Consider the following 17,491-nt stretch of genomic DNA (forward strand, 5'->3'; position numbering starts at 1 on the left):
TTGTGGCCCGCGGGCTTAGCTGCCCCGCGGCATGTGGGACCTTAGTTCCCCGACCAAGGATCGAACCAGAGTCCCCTGCACTGTAAGGCTGATTCCTTACCACTGGACCACCAGGGAAGTCCCATGAATCCATTTCTTTAAACAGCTTCTCAGCAAATATAAACAAAGTGATGGAACCTGTTACATATTCTAAAAGACAGTCAGAGGCTAAGATAAAAGTGAAACAGAAAACAGAAGACTAGTAAAAGGGGAGGTAGAGGTGTGTGTTTCCTGAGGGACTCACTCTCAAACCAAAACTTATAATAATACAAAATCTTTCTGACGGGACTGGCTCTGCAGTCAGAAGTGGGAAAGGACACGATTTCTCTAAGTATGGAGGCACAGGGGATAAAAGCAGAATGCTTTCACCCTGAAAGGTGACTTGGGTTCTCATCAGATGACTGACATGTCGGTCTGGACCTAAAGATCAAGCATGAACAAAATAAAAGGCAATGAGGATTCTCAAACCAGCTGGGGAATGGAGAGGCTCGTACAAAGAAGGGAGAAGTGATAAGTGGAGGAAGAGGACCAATGCCCAATAATAAGGATCCTCAGGTGGAGAGGTCAGTTAATTACTAACAGAGGCAAGATGCCCTTGGTTCAAATATTAGGCTTGTGCCAGTTCTCCCCTCTGCAGGTGCCACTCATCATGGACAGCACTCTCCCCAAGCCTGGGTATGGCCTTACTATTCTCCAGGCTTTGTTCAAGAAGCCACTGCCAATCTATAACCTGCCCCTCAGTAGTGGCCTCATCAACTACAGCCTTCTCCCCCAGAAAAACCAGACCTCCAGAATTTTACTGGGAACCTGCATACCTGTGCCTCTCATTAACCTTGTAGTCAAACTGAAGCAAGGAGAAAAGACTAAATCCAACAGAGTACAACGCTGCATATTCCAAAGCTCTGTCACCACGTAGCTACTGGAAATCCCTCTAAGACCCCGCTGACATGTCCATCTGCAAAGCCACGGAGAGGCCAAGCCAACATTCCAGATCAGGAGAAAGCACAGCACGAGGGGAAAGGCAGCAAAAACAGCTTCTTTCTTTCTTGTTGACACAAAACCAGTAAGATCACCTCAAGCTCAATTATCTAATTTACAAATAAGTTTAGAGGAGGAGGAATCTGCTAGACACACACAAAAAAAGAAAAAGATGAAGGAAAGGATATTTTGAAGCCCTAAAATCAACCAGAAGTCTGTGCTGTTTATCACTGGTGTAAATTATCCCACATTCTTCAGTATAAAATGGGTGAACAGGAATAGTAGATAATCAAATTGAGGCCGTGTGAACAGAAAGTTAAATTAACATTTCGTATTTGAAAACAGAAGACTATACGTGTTTTTAGAATTTTTCATTAAGAATAGTTGGCACCTTATAGATTCTCGCACGTAAGAGGTAAGCTTCCTCTCTAGAAAATTTATTAGGGAAACGTCTTCCCTCCAAATGTCAGATGAGGCAAATTTTTGAAAAGCTCATTGTGGGTTCAGCATTCAGAAAAATGGGCATGGATCTACGGGGATGAAAATAACCTTCCCTTTCTACAGCAGGGCTCTGCGGCAAAACACAGGCGAAGGAGGTGAAAACAAGGGGTCTGAGAAAGGAAGGGCTCTGCAGCACCCACACCTGGTGTCCTCAGGTGGGCTCTCCCCATCAGAGGTATAAGCCCCAATAGTGCAAGTCAGACGGGATGCTTATCACACAAAATCACACCATCTTGCTCCCTTACAAACTCTGTAGTTTTAAAGGAGTAATCAATGAAAAGTGAATGCTTTTAGTGTTTTAAGAGCATTAAGGATTGCATAGGGTATGAGGGGGCGGGTAGTTATACGTGTGTATTTAGTATATACAGTTTTCTATTAAAATCGCAGGCAGATTTTCCTCTCCTGATTATTCAAGCAAATTAGCAAACGTGAAAAAAAATCTGAACTTGGATCAGTCGGTGGAATCGGGAGTGCAGAATGCATCTGCGCTTTGCCAAAGCCGTATTTCATTACTTTTCAGAATTAGCTGGCAATGTCTCCACAATATTTACTGAAGTGAAAACCAAATGTTTTCATCTGGACAAAAATCAAACTGTGGTATGTTACAACCACAACAGAAATCATTTTAATCCAAAAGCTTGCTTTCTCTAATTTGGGCTGTGGTTTCTATAAAATTGGATTCTTCTCCATGAATCATGTACACATACAAGCCCTCCTTCTCATTATCTTCCCTCCCCCGACCAGTTCTTTATCTTAACATGCTAAACATAGCTCAGCTCTGTTTTGCAAAGACCCTAAAGGGATTCCTTGCCCGCTGGCATTAGCTGGGGAGTCAAATTCTGTAGCTTGACCTAATAACCTCTGGGCTGTTCCCCTCCCCCGATTTGGTGTGTCTGTAATTGATCTTCAGGATACACAAACAGAATGAAAGCAATCAGCCCCTACTATCATATTAAATTAAAATACAGAACTTCAAAGTGACCTGGTAGGGCCTGGGTAGGGGGAGAAAGGGATAGTTATTTACTGATTTCCCAAGTTAGAGGAGAGGAGAGAGCTCCATCCTTCGAAACTGGAGAGTCAAGGGAGAAAGTGGGTACAACTGTCTTGGTCCATTCATCCCGCTGTCTATGTAGCCGGCACTGAATCAGGCACCAGCAACCCTCATAGACCAGACATCCGAACTCACCCTGAACACTCAGGCACCCCACACGTAAACACCAAGTGCCCTGAAAGACTGGGACAACTGTAACACACTGAATGATGACCTCTGTCTCTTCCAGGTCGGCCTTTACAATTTACCAGGGAAGCAGAATTTACACCAAGGCTTCCCAAACCTCACCCACTTCCATCGGCCCCGAGACTATGTGCCATATACACCTGCTATTTTCTTTAAAGTGATTCCTATTCATGATTTAAATGGATTCTATTATCAGTAGAAAATTAACATCACATGCCCTAAAAAAATGTAGTTAATATTACAATAAAATTTTTAAACATGCAGCTAATGTCATTTCTGGCACCACCAGGGGCACATTTAGCAGGGCTTGGGAAACAGCCCGCCAGCCAAAGGCCAAACACCAAGGGAGCCCCTAATTCCTTATGGGATAAGGAGGGGCCTGGGCGATGAAGCCCGTCCTGGAACTGCTCTTCCTTATAATACACACGCTATCCAATCATTGAAAAGGACTCTACACGGAATCCAGAAGTCCAGGACGAAGCATCACCTTGGCAGTCACGTGCCCGTTGTCAGGAGCCTCAGTTTACTTGTCTGTACAATGAGATTAATGTCTTCAGACATAACATCTGTGATGACCCCAAAGGCCTACGAGGTAGCATACGCAAAAGCACTGTCAACACCCACACTTCAGTGCATTAGGCTGACACATGGTTTCAGTGACAAAAACAACTCGAAACTATAAAAGCAGGCTGTCACTTTCCACAGGTGAGAACAAAGGCAATTTCTTTCCTCTCTGCTTTTCTAAGTGGGAAAGTTAGCAGACTGGCAACAAGGGGAGGGGGGCAGTGAGGTGCACAGAAATAGGATGGAAACACAAAATGAACTCAACAGTTAGAATTTCTGGAACTTGGGCAGAGTAATGCGTTGTGAGAGCTGGAAACCTTCAGTCCATAAGAGCCTTTTTTCAGGAAGAACAGGGAGGAAGTGACGATATGACGGTCACTTCAGTGTCCCCCTCTTCAGTTACGTGCTCCCAGGTGTGCCAGTCTGACCGCACGTTTAGGAAATGCCCCACGGCAGGGCACGTGTTCTAAGAGCCCTGACATGAGGGACTTGGCAACGAGAACCACTTTCCCTCTGGACACGTCGGCTCACGTGCCGACCTAGCCGACCACAGCAATGGGAGAAAGTATCATTTAATTAACAGCTGGAATAATCTGCGTACTGTCTTTCCCATGAGGCTGTCTACACCTGTGGCTTGAAACGTACGCAAACGCATACACATCCAGTCAAATGCAATGAGGTCTCTGGATCTCCTCCCAGCAAGTGAATGTGCAGATCACACCACACAGCACACTCGACCTAGCAGAAGTGGAAACAAGTCAGAAACTAACTTCATCAAGGCCACACACAGACTACCCGAACACCCAAGTCTGTGCTCTCTCCACCGCGAAAGTGTCCACAAATCCTATCAGATGTAAATACGGTAGAAGGGGCACCTTGCCTTTGGGACAGGGATCCTTGCTGCCAGCAAGGTGCTCTGTAAACAAAACAGGACTCTCCTTACTTCCATCTACCTTCTCTAAATGGATTTCAGAAAGGACAAGAAATACTAAGGGACTCTCCAGAAACTAAGGGGGAGGCCACAGGCAACTGTGAGAAGGATACTGACTCCGCGCCAGCAGCCACTGGCAGGGAGAAGGGAGCCGCTCTATCTGCAGGGAGGGCAAAGCCTGGTCGGAGGCCAGCTAGTCTGGAGTGGGGCCAACCCTCTGAGCAAAATGTCTTGGAGTCTTAACGACTGATCGAGGTCACAGAGCAATTAAAGGGGATCCATCCTTCCCCTCCTTGGCGCTTAAGGACACGATGGTTTCGTATTTCTTCGTAACTAGCCTGATAAACTATCCTGGCAAGTAAACTGCTTGCTCAGCACAACTAAGCCAAGTACACAGACTCCTGGAAAACCAAGCATATGAGGAACATAAGGCCAGTCTGATCTGGAGAAAAGTGAGGGTGGCCACTGAAATTCTCAGGGTGGCAAGAATACCACTTTGTCTGTTACCTCTCTCAAAAATTAAGAGGCGACACCTCTCAAAAGGATCCATCAAAAAAAAGCTGTGTATCACCGTGACAGAAGGCCTTCCTCCCCAAAGAGTTCACGTAAAGTATTCCCGTTTTGCTCAAGGAAGTTCATTACTAGTGCCATAGTGTTCCTTGCAATTGGAGGATTACTTAATTGCTTTATAGCAGGTTAATCCCCTTTCATTCTGTGACCTCGAAATCACCCCAGGCTTCCTCAATACCCAACGCCAGTACTCTTATCAAAACATGTGCTCCTTACCAATAAAGCCAATGAATGCCTTTAGAGAGAGTTCCACGGGTGGTCTGTCTCTTCTGGTACCTGCACTCTCCCCAGCTGGTCTTCTACATCGTTCCTCTTCAGTTGCAAATGGAAGGCTCCTCCAATACCCTCTTCGCCTGCCTAAATTCACTGGGAAACCTAAGTTAAGTCCACTGGATGGTCACCACAGGCACTGGCCTGCTTCACACCCATGACTTTAACTCCACAGCAACTGTGTGCTAACTACACACCTATTTTACAAAAGAAGACACTTGGACTTAGAGTGGTTTAAGTCATCTGCCCAAGATCCACTAGGATCATTCAGCCTCCGGCCTGAATGATCCGTTCCTACAATAACCCGCTAGAGAGCCCTTCCTCTAGCCGAGATCATCTTACTCAATAAGGGTCTGGACGTGTTATGTCTCCTCTCTCAGCTGAAAAACCTTGGTGAATATCCAGCCCAGGGCCCACAGAATCGGACACGTCTAACTCCCCTGCTTTAACGAGAGGCCCTCCAAAAAACAAACCCAACACCATCCCAGGCCTTGGCAGGGGCTCCTGCAGAACTTTCTCCTTCTACAAAGCCAGCTCCATCCCAGAGAGCCTTGGGCAGAGTCCCTTCCTGTTCCACACGCGCACCCTCTACCCTGGCATTGCCTAGTTGGTCTATCGCACCTACCACAGGGATACTGCTTTCCCGTTGCTGATCTGTTTTCTAGTGTCTGGCATATAAAAAACGTTCAATAAAGGCTTGCTGAATTAATTAGCAATTGAATGACGGCTGATCGCTGAAGATTCTCTAAGACCTGCGAAACAAAAGGCAAGCAGTCCCAAAACAGAAAGGACTGCTTCGCCATGGCTGACAGTGTGGGTCTTTCCTAAGAGCGCCTCCTCCAAACTAGCTCTCTTTCCTCTGAACTGTGACACTGGACTGTGACACCCACGGTCAGAAGAAGGAACCATGTGTAGATGTGTATTTTCAGGGATGCGCCTTGGGAATCCCCCTTGTTTGCAGAGCCCCATAAAGAGAAAAATATAAATAAGAGAATCATTTAACCTGCCACTGCTCTGCTGTGTTAAGCTTTTTTAACCTGCTAATAATCATAGTCAGGACAAAGAGAAGAAGACAGAACTCATTAAGAATAAGGAGACCGGTGACAGAAAATGCAGCGATGGTTAGAATCGATGATGCACGCTGCCCAGGGCACACACCCCTCCCCCTTCTCGGCAAAAGATGCTAATTATGCCTCTGGCAGGAGCCATGTGGACCCCCTTCAAAGCAGCCATTTAAAGATAAATACACTGCAGGCAAACACTTCGGGCCGGCTGCACTAGTCACTCTTCCGTTCCTTTAGAGATTTTAGGTCATGATATTAAATAGGAAAGGAGAGAGCCCTGCCAAACTTAGCTGAAAGGTCTATGCGTGCCTTACGACAGATTTTTTAAATCTCTAAAGCTTCTTATCCCTGAACAACTGGCTGCTGTGTTGACATGTACACACTAATCCCAGAGTTATTAATGGTATCATTTTTCCCCACCCCACGCTTTCGCTGAGGATACTTAATGGAGCTGTGGGGAGAAGGCTGGGTCTTGGGCTTGCTGAGTGTCACTGATGGGTAACGAACACCAAGGCTTAAAGAACTCTACTTGCCGGCTTTTCCTCAGTCTCAAGATCATTCTCTTCCATATTCCAAATTAGCGCTGAGACTATTACGGGTAATAACGGAGGACTGGAGAAAAGGATGATCTGTAATCCTTGGCAATAAACATCGTTTCCAGGTCTTTGATTCCTTCACGATTTCTGCAGCCAGGCTTTCTTTCCCACCAATACTGAAGCCTATCAAGACTGTCTCCTTTACCCCAGAGACTCCTGTAAAGGGTGATAGAGTGGCCGGGCTCTTGAGGCTGAGCATGAAGTTTGGGGCTCAGACAAGCTCTGTTTGGTGTGGAACCCGAACGAAAAAAGCAGCGGCAGAATTAGAATGCAGGTATAAAAGAAAAAGTTAATCAAATTCCCAACTATCAACTTTGTCTGTTAAGATGCCAGATGAGGCCAAGACTTAAGTGAGGAAGTGTCATCAGCAGTTGATACCTAAAAGTTAGAAATACATCTACATGTAAATCAAGAATTAGATACATGATGAGACATCCACAAGACGGAAGGGGTGTTTACGTGAGAGTGTGAAATAGGAAAACCAGATTGCAAAAATAAAAATATAATGCAATTCCATTTGGGGTGTGTGACTTGTATTGTATATGCACAGAGAAGGCTCAGTAACATTTTCACCAAGGAGATGATAAACAGCGGTAGTCTCTGGGAGATGAGAGGGAGGGGTATTTTGATTTTTTTTTTTTTTTTTTGGTCTGTTTCTCCATCTTTTCTGCTGATCTTCCCTAGAGGAACATGAAATACATTTATAACTAAAAAAAGTTTCAACATTTGAAACTGAAAGAGAATTATTAAAGTACCACTACAACAGGCTTTGTCTATTTAACCCCTGTACACCTCAAAATACGAGTTGTTGTTTTTGTTTTTGTTTTGCGGTACGCGGGCCTCTCACTGTTGTGGCCTCTCCCGTTGCGGAGCACAGGCTCCAGACGCGCAGGCTCAGCGGCCATGGCTCACGGGCCCAGCCGCTCCACGGCATGTGGGATCTTCCCGGACCGGGGCACGAACCCGTGTCCCCTGCATCGGCAGGCGGACTCTCAACCACTGCGCCACCAGGGAAGCCCAAAATATGAGTTTTAACTAGCTCAAGCAACTGCATATTGAAGTATGCCATCTAAGGCCACCAAATCCATCACATTTCCAATATCACGAAGCACTTAGCGAATCACCTATCGTTTGAGGCTTTTAGAAAAGCCAGATCAGGTAAACGCACCTGACCTCACACAGCCCTGGCTTTTAAAATAAAATACCTTAAATCTAAAAAGCACAGGAGGAAGAGTAAGAGAGTGCAATACTCTGTGTCAAAACCTTATTGCACATCAGCTAAAATAAACAACGAAACCTATTTTTATTGTCTGGCTCATGAATGTAGGAATAACTTTCCAAGCCTCAGAGCATTTTTCCAAAATTAAACATCTTATGTTTCACTTACTGAAACTTTTGTTCCATCTGACAAGTGACAGAAGTAAACTGTGTCTATGAAAAGACACGATTCTCTTGTGTCTAGAGCCTGGAAATGTCAAAGTTGGGTACTTGGTAATGTTTTCCCTACGTGCCATTTACTCGAGTAATAAGCATGCCTCTCTAAGCAAGGTCCTCCCTAAATCACCCCAAACCAGAGAAAATATGATTTTTTAAAAATTATGCATATATAGGCACATGGCACAAACATACAAATTCCGCTCTAAAAACAAGTCACACCCACTCCATAGGTAAGAACTTTCGTAACTGAATTCCGTAATCTGCAGAGCAGTTTTCTGACTTCCTAATAGAACACGATCAGTGAATCTTCCTAAAGAGAAGAGTTAAGGCATGGCTCCAAGGTAAATGTGGCTCCAGTGGGATTAAAAAGACACAATGAAGAGTCTTACCAACACAGAGCTTTAATTATTCACCTGAACCATCTTGCTTCTGATGACACTTGTTGACCCTTCAAAGATCCCTTTGGCTCAAATTCCTTCTTCTGAGCACCTGGTCCCACTCACTCTCCACTGCTCATGACACCACCCCACCGTCTACCAGCCGGTTGGTCACTCTCATCTTTCCTCTTCCTCTCACCCTTCACAGCCAATCCTGCACTTGATTCTTTGCTAGTGGGTTTTTACACCTTCCTTTCCATCTCCACCCTAAACACCTAGGATCACTAGACTCCTTCGGCAAAGAGCTATGTGAAACCCAAGGGAGATGCTGGCAGGAGGCCCTGCTACCCACCCCACCTCCCTTTCGAGAGGGAGAAGTGGTCCGCACTGAAATATAGTTATTCTCCTCCTTTATGTCTTGAGTCTCCCAGGACTATCATATCAGTAGCCTGTAATCTCAAACAAAAACCTCACCCTTCATTTTCCCTTCCCTAACAATTCAGTCCTAAAGCAAACTGGTACAAGGGGTGTGTGTGTGTGTGTGTGTGTGTGTGTGTGTGTGTAATGACCACGGCAGCCCCTGTGGTGTGCGAGAGCCAAAGGAGGATGAAGAGGTAGGTGTTCACACACAGGTCAGGCCGTTCACAGGGTCCCAGCCAAGTGAGATCAGAAGGGCTCCATGGGGAGGGTGGCAGAATAGATGGGAGGTGGGGCACACTGGAAAAGATGGATCAAATAAACAATTTATGGATAACAGGACTCAACTTTCTCACTGTTTAATATAGGAAAAAAAAAACAGAAAACCAGAAGGAACCCTTTGGTGCTAAACTAAAATTAGGAGGTACTGGTGCTCGTTCATGGATTTTAATAGACCTAGAGACATAGATGTGCATACTAAATGAGCATGCGTGTACATGTGCACATACATGCCCTTGCACATGCCCCCCCCCACACACACACACAACACATTTCCCTCTGATAGCTATGAGCACACCTCAAGCCTAGACCCTGGCTTCTAAAGAGCAGCTGTTCCTTAAAATGAACAGCGCTCTTGGAAGAAATGGCTGATTCCGGGGCTGAGGGAGGGAGTACACAACAAGAGTCCAGGACATTCCACTGCGTCAGGGAGCTGGGATGGGAGCATGACAGGGACGTGTCAAAGGGCAAGGCAGCCAGCTTGAAGGGGCTACACTGATGGGATCTGGGACAATCAAACATCAAAACAGATAAGTAACAGATTACAACCCTCTGAACAAAACAGGAAATGAGTCCATCCAGATCCCCAAAAAATGAGTAAATCGAGTTTGATGAGAAATGAAATATGGAGTTTCAAAGAGCCTCGTGGGCTTCCCTGGTGGCGCAGTGGTTGAGAGTCCGGCTGCCGATGCAGGGGACACGGGTTCGTGCCCTGGTCTGGGAGGATCCCACATGCCGCGGAGCGGCTGGGCCCGTGAGCCATGGCCGCTGAGCCTGCGCGTCCGGAGCCTGTGCTCCGCAACGCGAGAGGCCACAGCGGTGAGAGGCCCGCGAACCACAAAAAAAAAACAAAAACAAAGAGCCTCACAATGAAATATGTATAATCACAAAAGCTGCCAAGGGTCCGCTTTCCGTGGGAAAGCCTGACAGACCTGCCGCAATTCAGTGACCAACATGAGCACCATCAACCAAAGAACAGACTGAAATGCTATGGCCCAACAGGGCAACGAGAAGCTCGAAGACTCCCTTCTGTGATGCTCCTACCTGAAACGGAGAGGCCCCTCAATCTCCCTCACCATTTTCTGTGTTCTTCCCTCACTTAGTTCCTACAGTAAAGACTTCCCCAAAATAAGGCCATGTAAATCCAAACCCATCCTTCATTACAAAATTGTAATTTTGTAATTACAAAATCCCCTCCGTGCACTCGGTTCGTTGGTCCTGTTCGTATGGACAGACCAATATTTCCACTGTTATCTACACCTACAAAGCACTATTGTTATCTTTCCTAAAGTAGTATGGCGGGGGGAGGGAGTGGACCCTCCATTAGCGAGGCTTATTCTCAGACCTCAGGAAACACTAGGAAACGGGAACTAACACCCATCCACAACTACCCCACCAAAAAAAAAAAAAAAAAATTACAAAACGAAAAGCCAAGTTTGCAAAGCATGTGTGTGACGGTGATGCTGGGGTGGTAGAGGTCCTAAAAGGATGTCAGGGAGAAGTCAATTATAAAAATGTAAGACTACAAAAAAAAAAAAAAAAATGTAAGACTACAAACTGTGACACTGTGTGTTGAGATGCCAAGAAAGGTGATTCAGGAGTCAGAGGAAAAGGGAAGGAGAAACAGGAAGGCTCAAGCACCCTCTGGGTGGGATTCCTCACTTTACACTCTCACTCCCTCAAACCAGGCTGGGAATTCAAAGAGGTTGTAGAGCAGAGACCAAAGCCAACAGCAAAACTCCTGGGGACAGGCCTTGCCCCTTTTTCCTTCAACCAGGCTGCTCCCTCCAAAATAGCAACACAGTCTTACCTCGAAGGCAGAGAAAAGTAAGAAAATCTTCTGTCTTAGGCTTCCTTTTAGAGAGGTCAGAAATTTGAGTAGCTGGAGGGGGTAGCAATGGCTCCACTATCTTTACTGGAGTTGTGCTGGGACTATTCGGCTGGGATTGAGCAAACTTCCTTTGTGCTTGCAGCCTGGGCCTGTAAAAGCAAAAGAAAATTAACAACAAGCAGAGAGATTGGAGGATATAGATCTACCTGCAGCAATAAAATCATGACACAAAAGGGAAGAGAGACCTTATTTCAAGCAAACTCTTTCTTTCTAATTAAGGTTCTCTATATCTCTCTCACTCTTGTAAACCACAAGCCTGCTTTAAAGGGCAATAAACTTGCTTTAAAGGGCTACATTTTCTACACCGATATAAAATATGCACAATGAGCATGTGTGTACGTTGGCACACAAGCGCGTGCCTGTGCACAAACCAGTGTGTGCCTGGGTATTTCCAAAGCGGCATGCGGTATTAGGTGACACGGTATTAATGACTTTTGTGCTTTTTCACAAATCATCTGCCACATTTATTTAGCATTCTGTGCTTTAACACGATACTATCACAAACACATGCACAACTGCCTTCATATTGTGTAAGGACACCTCGTCCACCTTAGCCTGTCACTGACCTGGTCTCACACCCCCAGAGGAAGTAGTCTCCCCATCTCTAAGCTCTTCTAACTCCAATTCAGCCAAATAAATCCACCTGGAATTAAAGCTTGTAATGCAGGGGGTGGGGGGAGGGGGGGGAAGACCACTTCTCTAGTCTATTCAAAACCCCTCCTTCATGACCAAATTATGGGTTACCTTCTGCCCACACAAAGAGTCCAAAGTCCTTAGTTAGGGATTTGAAAAACTGGCCTTAACCTACCTTTCTCAGGCCTCTCCCCTATTACCATCCTACGTAGATACCAATCCCCTAATTTATCCTTTGGTGTCTACAAATCACTTCAATCTCCTTAACCAGACATTGTTCACTCACACAATTTTACATGTCAGACACTCTATTAGTTTGAATCCTAATGACTCTTGGAAAGGTTTCTTTACTTTTTTCCTAACGCTGTAGCCAGTAACCGTTTTCCTTTATCTACCTAAGTGTTTTTAACCCCCCCCCCCCCCCTATAACTGGCTTGACCTTTACCATAAATTGCCTCCTATTAGCTCTTCCTTGAATTTTCAAGATCTCAACAGCCTAATGGAAAATAAACACCTTTGAGGGTGTGAACCTGTAGTGTCCTGCTTTAAACCACCTCTCTGGCCCTGCTCATAAAGATGTTCAAGAAACAGTATTTGAGAGCAGGGAAAAAACAAGAATCGAAAAGCAGCCCTACGGCACAGGGCTTTAAACGGATCTGCTCAGAACCCCAAACTGGAGTCAATCACTATGTGGGTGAGGCTGATAAAGCCACCCCAGCTCAAGGCTGCTTTGAGTATTACATATATTTATAATTCTATAGTACAAACAAGCCTTCCCTTAACTATCGCTGAGATCATGTAAAACAGTAAGCATAGTATCTTTAACTGCCGGTGCTCAAAATACCCTAACATTTTAAGTTAACATTCTAGTATTTAACAAAATAACCCCCCCACACACACACTGGTTTTCCACTTTGTAAAAATTAGCTCCCTTAAGTTTTAACCTCCCGTGTCCTGCCCAGACTCAACTCTTGCCTCCCTTACGACCCACCAGAAACACTCCTGAATAGGTCATATTCCCAATATGAACTGACATTTGATCAACAGGGAGACAGCATGACTGCTGCATACTAACTGGGCAACAACCCTCAGTCCCTAAAATCTTACAAACGTCACAATTAATCAAAAGCACTTCAGAACCCAGGAATAACCAGAGGAAAACAGCCATATAACAAGGTTTAACAGAAATTCCAAACGTCATAAATGGTAAGGGAATAAAACAATGCTCCCATTCCTGTGTTGTGAGGAACAAAGACCTCTTTTTTTTGCAACCAACTGACTGTCCAGAAGATGAGAGAGCAGAAGTGTGTGCTGGGAGAGCCTCCAAGCCCAGAGGACTGACCTTCAAGGAGGATCAGATGGAGGTGGGGTGTGTGTGAGAGACGGAAGGAGCGGTGCTTCTCAAACCATCGCAGAAGAGGATCCGTTTTGCATTTGGTTCCCCCTCACGGTCCCCTTTAGATTTTCTGTCTTTTACAAATGGATATTTTTATAAGATAATTATTGTAGGGGGAAAATGAAAGACATAAACTACAAGCTCAAATTTATTATTAGACTCACAGACATAAAATCACCCTGTTCAACTGCTTTAACATGCTCACTGCTCACTCTCCGTTTCTCTATTCAGCTCAGTGGCACCAGGCAGCAAACAGCCCATGCCTTGAGCAGGATCACTTCAGAGAAAGGACAGGATACAGAAAAGTAGACAGCGGCGCCATGCCCTGCCACCCTCAGGGTGCACTGAGCCCAAGAGAACTACCCTCCTCTTCCAACAAGCTCCTTCTCTCCTCCAACTTGCCCTTCCTGTTTAAAGAAAACCCCTGTAATGTTTTCCTACTGAACAGGGGTTTTAATTGGCAATTTTCTGATTTGTACATCTTCATTTAAATGGACACAACTCACACTCTGGGCATTACGGGGGCTTTATGGAATCACTGCTTGTACGTGAACAGGATGTTCAGTGTTTACTGCTTTCTCAAAAGTCGGCAATGACAAATGCCACACATAATGAGAAGACGGCACAGCCTGAATGAAAAACAAACACGCAAACACAGATGACAGAGCAGGACACGGAAAAACATTCTACAATTTCATAACCTCAAAGATAAATGCTCCGACCGTTGCTCAAATAAAAGGCGCTTTTTCCCTGATGACTTTCTCAGGGAGGCTATGAAAAACAAGGGCATAACAGATTAAAAAGCGGCAGTAAAATAAATTACCCCTCAGAGGACTAAGCCAAGCTCCCAAGTGATTAAGTATTTGTGAGACCCAGATGAAAGCAGGACCTAAAGAACAAGACAAACCAATATCTTGTTTTAAAGAGGCCAGAAGAATCCGTACTTTGTGGAAAGTGCAGGTCTGCGGTTTGGCTTTGTGTGTGCGGGTCCCAGGGGATTACAAAGGTGTGACTTTGCTTTGCTGTCCCCACGCAACAAAAGACCTTGAATGACACAACTCAGAGGCCAAATCCACGGAGGAAGCACTCTTAGCCATTCGGGGTATGTTTGTGGGATAGGTGATTCATTCTAGAGTGTCTGATACGAGGAAATGAGTGTATGTTATTTAAAATCAGTACAGAAAGGGGGCGGGGAGGTCCAGATGTGCTGAAGACCTGGGTTATCTGCACCCGGAAGTGCTGGGGAAAGAAGGAGGCTGGCGTGCAGGAGAGGACAGGCATGATCAGACACCCACCAAGGGCGGTGGAGCTCCAGGAGGGCCTGCACTCAGCTGCTGGGCGCCAGCCGTGATCAGGCCAGCAAGATGGGAGCCACCCATCCCTCCACCAGGAACACCCTCCAGTCCATTACCAGGGCGAAGATGCTTTAAATGGAAATTTAGGTTGAACTAAGGGAGTTCAGAGCCACCCAGGGGTGGGGCTGGAGAGAGTGTGGAGCTCCTGGGCATCAAGGGAAGAAACAAGCAGAATGTAGGGCCTCCAAAGGCTTTTTTACCTGAAGTTTAGCCAGGAGGGCCTTTGCTTCGCGTTGGTAATGCACAGCAAGCCAGAATGCAGAAAATACAGAGGGCGTCTGTCCCACACAAACCACAGAAGTGTCAAGTGGCACAAGACTCACTTCTGTGTTGATCTTTTATTAACTGATCCAGGAAGGAATTTCCCTTACAGAGGACTCCTCCGTGCCAGGAAGGTCAAGGAAACCAACTAAAACCAAACTCTCCAGCAAGCCGAAGAAACTTAAACCAACTGAGGAGGAAACGTGCAAATACATGTATATATGAATAAATACATTGAGGGTAACCTTTTATTTACAGTGTGTTAAAATCTAGGGTTATAGGGCAGTGAGGCTTAGGGAATAGAAGTGGTTTCAGATCAAATCATCGCTGTTCCTCACCTTCCGTGGTGTAAATGTGTGTATGTGAATTAAAAGAGTAAAAAATTCAGAGAGCAAGTTCAGAGAATGCACAGCTTGCTATCTGAAGCCCTTGTCGTGGGTAAGGCCATCTGGGGTGTCCCTTCTCTAGAAGGGACAGGAGCCCCATGGCAACCCAGTCACAACAAAGCTCAGCTCTGCTGGTGTGAATCCCATTTAAGCAAAAGTGCCTCTTTTTTGGGGCGGGGGCAGGGAGATGTGTTGATACGAACGTTGCTTTACTGATCTGATCCCCCCAGAGTGTCACTCTATGTAGAAATAAATGCTCTTAGGATAGAGGCAAAGGTTCTCAGGGGACCCTGCTTATTCCAGACTGCTCCCTCTAGCTGGAATGCTTCTCCCCTTTATCTCACCATGGCTGGCTTCTTCCTGTAATCCAGCGAGGGGAACATTCCAGCCTGCTGCTTTTTACAGAATCACGTTTTCCATGTCTCTGTTCAAAAGTCACCTCCTCAGAGAGACTGAGCCATCCTCAAATAGCACATCCCCCAGGACCTACCGCTCGACTCCATTTCCATTCCTCTGCCCTTAGATGGCCTACAGAGTGGGCTCTCCTGCCAGGGCCTCCTTATGTCCTATGTCTGCATGTACAGGCTGCCGTGTGTCGAGGGCGAGCCCTCCGTAGGTGTTGAGAGAGAAGGGCAGGAACCTCGCGCTGCTGTCCCATTTATGAACAATACCACTTCCTCACTCATTCCTTAGGAATCACACGTTTTTTGAGCAGAGGGGCAGAGGGCATGGCAATCCGGAGGTGGCAGGGAGATGGCTGGACAGATCTGAAACGGACCCAAGAGCTACAGGAGAGGCCTGTGGTTCTGCCACCAGTAAAGTTATTGGCCATCCCAGGATACGGCTCTGCGAAGGTCGAGTGGAATCCAGTTTCACTGAGAATCAGTTTCGGAAGCACCTGCCTGTTCGGTCACAACCTCCTCCGCCACCACCGGCACCGCTTATTGAGAATTCACTGAGCCACTTGCCCATCCGGAGCATCATCGAACAAAAGCCAATTAAGGTCGCGTTCTGGCTGTCAACCACGCTGCGTCACAAGGTACCCCCCACCCCAAGGCACGCGGCTGCACCCCACGTGTCCACACGCAGGACACCTGTCCCTGGGCCACAATCCACTGGCCCAGGTGTGGAGGTCCTGCCACGCGCCCCTGCACACGAGACCACCGCACGTCAGAGACGGCGCTTCCTGACGAGCTGCGTGAGCTGGAGGGGAGGGCATCCGTCTTCTCCCTCCTCTCTTCCACGCCCCACGGTTCACAGTGAAGCCTTCTCTCATGTGGGATTCGCTGGCATCGGGGCCAACAGCCAAAGGAACGTCTCGCTTGATCACATAAAATTTTACCCCAATAAGTCTTCAAATATATTTCATATTTAGGTTAAAAAGAAAAAAAGTACAGCACCTTTATGGGAATAGAGAAGCAGACCCAAATAAACACTAGCGTTATTTTCCAAGTTAACAGATAAATTCCAAGACAAAGCTTGTAAAGAAAACCCACTGGTGGCTGACCAAGTCCTGTGCCAAATACTGTTTGTTCTGTAACACTCTCCCGGTGCCCTCTCCTGCCCTCCTCAAATCCTGCCTTTGGAAGCTTCCGGGCAGCCCGCCATCACTGTGGCACTGTGTCTCCGGGTCTCCTCTGGGGTTACGTACAGGATAGAGTTAACCGGCTTATTGCTATCTGTGTGCTCAATCTCTAGGGCAGCCCTAAATATGGCACAACAGCAATTTCTAGGTTAATTAAATTCCATTTCTGCCCAGGATTTCTGATAGTTTACAAACCCATGGAGGACAAGCGGTATGCACGCAACGCAGCTGGACAAGGCGGGAGCGAGGGGGACGAGGGGGTCTGAAGCAGTGCCCAGCCGGTCCTTGTGGAGGGCCGTGTATGCCAAACACCATCTTATTAACTTAATTTTCCAATATTAAAAACATAAGCTGGTAAATCCAGTTATTTAGATTACACCCCAAGTCTAAACAGAGAGCAATGCATGGGTGGGAGCGCAGGGTGTGTGTTCACTCAAGAAAGAAAATGCGTTATATCCCACAAATGCAGAGGGACCCGCATAGCCAGGCTCTTTGTGCCGGTGTGGGAGCTGGCCCTGAAGCTTTGCCAACTTGCTGAAAGGCCTATTCAAAAAAAAAAAAAAAAAAAAATTCCTGTGTTTCCATCTCCAAAATAAGTACCCACTCTATTCTACCCCCAGACACACACACACTACAGACCTGGCAGCTAGTCAAAGAAACAAGGGCGGGTGTGTGTTGGAGATTGTATGGGTCGGGCAGGGGATATCCCCTGCCCAGGGCAAGC

At 46.3% G+C, this 17,491-nt stretch overlaps 1 protein-coding gene across 1 annotated transcript in view; it reads right to left on the reverse strand.

Annotated features, from left to right (window-relative positions):
• The window catches only part of JARID2 (jumonji and AT-rich interaction domain containing 2), a 127,410-nt gene that overhangs the window by 49,768 nt on the left and 60,151 nt on the right, over nucleotides 1-17,491 (reverse strand). Inside the window, exon 3 of the mRNA XM_065886008.1 lies at nucleotides 11,071-11,240. The gene's annotated coding sequence lies outside the window, so the exon portion shown is untranslated. The remainder of the gene's footprint in view (nucleotides 1-11,070; nucleotides 11,241-17,491) is intronic.

The sequence above is a fragment of the Phocoena phocoena genome, chromosome 10 (genome assembly GCF_963924675.1).
Source record: "Phocoena phocoena chromosome 10, mPhoPho1.1, whole genome shotgun sequence".
NCBI classification, from domain to species: domain Eukaryota; kingdom Metazoa; phylum Chordata; class Mammalia; order Artiodactyla; family Phocoenidae; genus Phocoena; species Phocoena phocoena.